Genomic DNA, 6,000 nt, shown 5'->3' with positions numbered 1-6,000 from the left:
TGACTATGTACACACGCATGTGATGACAAAAGCTTATCTGTTAGGTGTTTTATCCTGACCAGGAGAAAGAAAGAGGCAGTGCAAATAAATAAATAAATAAAGCAGAGGCTTATGGAAGGAGTTGTATGATATCTGGCTTTTGAGTTAGAGTTCTCACTAGACCAAACTGTCAGGTTAAAAAAAGAAACAAACAAACAAACAAAAAACAAAAACAGGAAGCAGAGATGTAGGCACATTTGACCTGTTGGTTTTTCGTTTAAAGAATGTGTCTAAGTTAGGAAGAGATTTTATAGAATCATAAAGCATTGACGATTTTAAGCTTGAAGGGATCAAAATGATTTTTATCCCAAGAGTGGCTTTAGTTTTTGAGAGGAGCTTTTCTTTTTCTTAAAACGAATGTTCATATATAAGCAAAGGATTTTGATCTTTTGACTAGCCACTTAGGGAATGTTCTTCTTTACAATATGCATGGGGTTTTGGAATGACTGGTAAAGCCTTTCTGGGAAAGAAAATGTAATAGTATGTTGGGTAAATTGAGAAATTGAAATAATTACCCTAAGTTTATCAAGGTAATTTCATTAACACTAGTATTATCAAATATTGTTGCTGAGATCACTAAAACAGTCCTCAGTTGAAATGGAATCACTTATGTGCTTTAGTGATGGTGTTTTTATTACATTTTTTTAAATTTGAAAAACAGAATGCAATCAATTAAGCCACATGTCTGCAGGAAAAAGGTCACATTTTTGCAATTATTTTAACATAAAGAAGTGTTATATATAGAGTCACTGTCAATTACTAGAAATAATTATGTATTTTCTTGGGTAATTTCTTGGTAATTAAAGTGTCAGTGAAGCATAAGATGCTTTGTTAATGAAAAGATTAAAAAACCTCACAAGAGTTTATCATATTTTGTTGAAATGTGGTTCAGTGTTTATTATCATAATTTCTGATTGTTATTGTATAACCTTGAATCATATTAATGCACAAGTCATGAGTGTAAGCCAAATAATAGCTCATGAAGTAAAAAGTACATCATATGAGGTGATTCAATAGCAATCAGAATTATGATAATAAACATTAAACTGTGTTTCAACAAAGAAACAACAACACTCTAAAAATAGTTTTTCTTTTGATTTTGAAAAAATCCATGACAGTAATCACAAAAAAAATTACTGAAGAGAAAAAAAGAAAAAACAAATTTTGCCCTATTTGTTTCCAAGTATTCTATACTGAATAGTATAAACACACAAAACTGCAAACAGAATTTTTATGAATAAAATAATTTCTAAAATCTTGAAAAAGACATTTTGAGTGAATTTTTCACATTGCATGTTGTATGTTTTTTGAAACTAATAATGCTAACCCATCCTTAGCTAGGCAAGACTTAACCTGTTACTTTAGAAGAAGGAGGTGGATTTAAATGGATTCATTCTTTTATTCCTATCCTTTTGGTGACCAGTAAAGATGTGACATGAGAGAGTAAATAGGTCAATGTGCCCTTCTTCTTTCCAGATGTTTCCTGGGAGGAGCAAGAGAAACACAAGAAATCTCACAGGGACACAGGCAAGACTGGGATGCTCCTGGATTCTGAACCTAAGAAGATAGGACATAAAACAAATACATTTCAAAGATGGACAATTAGGAGCTGTTGTAATGGTGTGCTAGATCTGGCTCTTAGAGTCGATTTTTTGAGAGTAGATTTTGTGCTGTTAATGTGTATGTGCTGTGGGTGCTCAGTTGGTAAGTCGTGTCTGATTCTTTGCAACCCCAGGGACTATAGCACCAGGGTCCTTTGTCCATGGGAATTTCCAGGAAAAAGCACTGGAGTGGTTTGCCACTTCCTCCTCCAGGGGATCTTTCTGACCTATGGATCAAACCCACATCTGTATCTCCTGCAGTAGGAGGATTCTTTACCACTGTGCCACTGGGGAAGCCCAGAAAGGAGAGTTGAAATGAGATTTTGGGCATTTCTTTTCAACTCTCCTTTCAGTGACTTTCCATTTGGAAGATTGAAGTCAGCCTTGGTAGGGTTATTTACACAATGGAAATTGGCAAATGTTACCAATCAGAGCATTTTCTTTTCAGAAAGCCAATTTTTTAGCAAACTAGAAATGATGGGAAGTGGGCTGTGGATTTGAAAGTCACATTGATCAAAACAGTGACCACTATAGAGCTCAATTAGATACTCTTCAAGTAGAGGCAAAGATTTACATTTATTCACCTTGTTAAAAATAACCCCTTGTCTGATCTATAAGCCTGAATACATTTGGAAAATCTGGTCCAATGCTTTTGTTCTGACTCTTTACCATTCACATAAAGCTTCTAATATTGACATGACCTTTGTTCCCTTCTGCCCCAACAGACTCCCATTAATCTTTTCTTCAAAGAACAAATGAAATGGAGGCTCTACTAAGGGACTTTTGTAGGACAGGACCTGTGCTCCTTGTGACCTGACAGCCCTCTGATTTTCCAAGGAGCTTTCACTTAGTGAAAGCTCAAGCACCTTATGACATATCAGACCTCCCATATCTGGACCCCCAGGTTCTCTTTGCATTCCTATTCCCAAGTCTTCATCACACTACTCTCTTACTCTCTTGTGCATGTTGGATGTGTGCCTCTGCCAAGAGTTCTCTTCCTCTTCCTCACCATCTGTCTAACCCCCCAATTCAACTGGAATTATAGAAAAACTGTTGCCTGCAACACCTCGTCTTATCCACAACAGTCATTGCATGTCATATCTCCAAGAACAGGGGCTCTTTATTTTGCAAATATTTTTGAACAATTTGGAAAGTGCAGTTCCAAGCACACTGTGCACATTGAGCCAAGAGTTTCTGTTAACCTTGGAACAAGTCCGGGAGCTACTGTTTACATAACTGAAGGGACGAGGGGGGAAGTGAAAAGGAAAAGGCATCTTTTCAGGATGAGGTTGTACTCAAAGATGCTAGAACTCAAAACTTGGGGATTAATATTTGTGCCTAGATTAGTTTACCTTAGAACTTTCTACTATAGCGATGTGGGTCTAAGATCATGAACAGATTTTCTGGTTTATGGACAAGAACTGAAACTTGGGGAGCCAGATTAACATTTTTGCCTAATTGTCATGGGATGGAAGGCTGAAAGGACCAGCTGGGGGAATGCATCAAAAGCATGTAGATATATTTGCGATCCTAGTTCTTTAGTTTCAAGCCTTCCTGTTTTTCATCTTCCTATGACCACATTATGATTTATTAGTAAACATTTACATTTTTCAAATGGGGATATTTAAATAAAACTTTCATTGACATATCATTTTTATAAAATTGTCTGCTGGATTGAACCTAGGTCTCCCACACTGCAGGTGGATTCTTTACCAGCTGAGCCACCAGGGAAGCCTGAGAATACTAGAGTGGGTAGCCTATCCCTTCTACAGCAGATCTTCCCGACCCAGGAATAGAACTGGGGTCTCCTGCATTGCAGACAGATTTTTTACCAGCTGAGTTAACAGGGAAGCCCTTTTCAAATGGGAATATTTAAATAAAACTTTCATTGAAATGTCATTTTTGTGAAGCTGTCTGTTTTGTTAATTTTTTTCCTTGAGAAGTTAAAAGTGATTTTTTTTTGTTTGTTTTTGTTGTTACTTCAAATTTTAAAATAAAATTATCTAACTCCAGACAGGGGGTTTTAGAGAGATTTACATGGGGTTTTGAAGTTGCTAGGCCCACATCTGAACACCTAATCACTTTCCTCTCATCTCCTTGTGTTGTCAAAAGCTGATTTGTACTCCTAGATAAAGTCTTGTTTTCATTTTGCTGGGGGATGGGATTGGGGGTAGCATGATTTTAAACATTTCTGACTCCTCTTTTTGCACAAAGGTGTTTCTCTTGGCACGAATCCTAACTTGGCTGGATTCACTTTGGTGTGGGTGTGACACCAGTTTTCCTCCAGCCAATATTTTGCGTGGCCATGCCAGTTGGGAGAGCCAAACTCTCTCTCCTGACCAAAGATCATAAAAAGGCAAAGACAAGTGCTCAAGGCACTTTTCTGAGATGATGATTTAAATTATCATGCTCTCCTGGGGTCCTTGAGAAATAGGCCACTCTCTGATCATTTTTGAGCACTTGCCAGCATGCCTGAAATATGAGGAGAGGGAGAAGATGTGTCTGCTTTTCTAATTAGTTTTTTCTTCCACTAAGTCATATCCCCTTCCTTTTAAGTGACGGAAAACATTAGAGTTCTTAAGAGATGTCTATTTTCCACTGGGGTTTACATCATCATTTTATCTAATTATTTCCCAATTACGAATAATAATTAAACCAAATGGTGATGCAAACTGGCGTGGTAACAATCTATCTTTTTAGAAGAGCTTCCCAAAGGAGTTATAGAACACCAGGGTTGATCATTCTTTGTTCAGTCTCAAAAGTCAGCCTTGAAGAAAGCAAAAGTTACAAATCTTGATTTTTAAACCATGTCTGATGCCCTTTGTCCCTAATCTGAGAGAGAAGACTGATAAATTCAGTCTTCAACTCTTTTTGACACCCCAAGAGTGTTTTAATAGTTGCAATAAACATAGGCATGCTACAGAAGGAGATTTTGTTGACTGAGTAACTATTAATTAACCTGGAGTCGGGAGACCTGGATCTAGAGTGACTACGTGTCTGAGTTTGTCAGAAAGAACCTTGGTGAATGCCTCTTGTTTTTAGTATTATTGCCACTGGTGGCTCCTTCCACTGTCAGAAGTGTCCTACTACAAATTCTTATATAACTTGCTAGATGGATAGGCAAAATGTTGACTTAGACATTATTGATATCTTATTGCAAGACTCTAAGACTTAAGTCAAATTGTCTAAGTGGTATTTCTCAACCTCAAACATCCTATTTAAGATCAAATAAGAAACTAATAGATGAAAATATACACTTTTCATGACAGCCCTGTACATGCAAGCTAAATTTATAAAATTTCTAGAAGAAAGAAGAAAATGTCTTTATTTAAGATCTAGTATAGACAAAGATTTTTTAAATGAGACTTCATAAAAATTAAAAACTTTCTGCTCTTCAAAGACACAGAAAACTGAAAAGCCACAGACAGGGAGAAAATAGTCACAATATATCTAAGAAAGGACTCTTAGAATAGCATTGAAACGGAAACAGATCACCAGCCCAGGTTGGATGCATGAGACACGTGCTCAGGGCTGGTGCACTGGGAAGACCCAGAGGGATGGGATGGAGAGGGAGGCGGGAGGGGGGGATCGGGATGGGGAACACATGTAAATCCATGGCTGATTCATGTCAATGTATGGCAAAAACTACTGCAATATTGTAAAGTAATTAGCCTCCAACTAATAAAAATAAATGAAAAAAAAAAAAAAGACCTCTTATTTGAAATATATAACTAATGAAACAAAGACAAATCATCATTTTTTAAAAAAAGTGAGCAAAAACTTGAACAAATACTCAGAAATATATTAGAATGGCAATCATGTACATGAAAAGATGTTTAACATTAAAGAAGTGCAAATTAAAACCACAAGATATTTTGAGCCCATTAAAACTGTTAAAATTTAAAACTGACAGCACTATATGTTAGTGAACAACTGAAAGTTTCATACTTAGCTAATGGGAATATAAAAGGGTAAATTGGTTGACAATGTATTGTAAAGTTAGACAGGCACTTACACTCTAACCTATCTATTCTACTCAAAGTATTTTTCCAGGAGAAAAGAAAACAGACGACCACAAAGGGACTTGAATAAGAATACTGATAGCAGGTATATTCATAGTAGCTCCAAACTGGAAACAGCTCTGTGGATTGTCAACATGTGAATAGACAAACAAATTGTGACCTGTTTATAATGGAAACCTATGCAACAATGAAAAAAATAATTTCAGTTACATCTAACAACATGGGTGAATCTCATAGATGATACGTTGTGAGGAAGAATCTGGGCACAAAAGAGTATATGCTAGGTGATTCCATTCATATAAAGCTCTAGAAGAGGTGAAAGTGATCAGTGGTGATGG

This window comes from Dama dama, chromosome 8 (genome assembly GCF_033118175.1).
Source record: "Dama dama isolate Ldn47 chromosome 8, ASM3311817v1, whole genome shotgun sequence".
Taxonomy (NCBI): domain Eukaryota; kingdom Metazoa; phylum Chordata; class Mammalia; order Artiodactyla; family Cervidae; genus Dama; species Dama dama.
Note: the sequence above shows the minus strand (reverse complement) of the source record.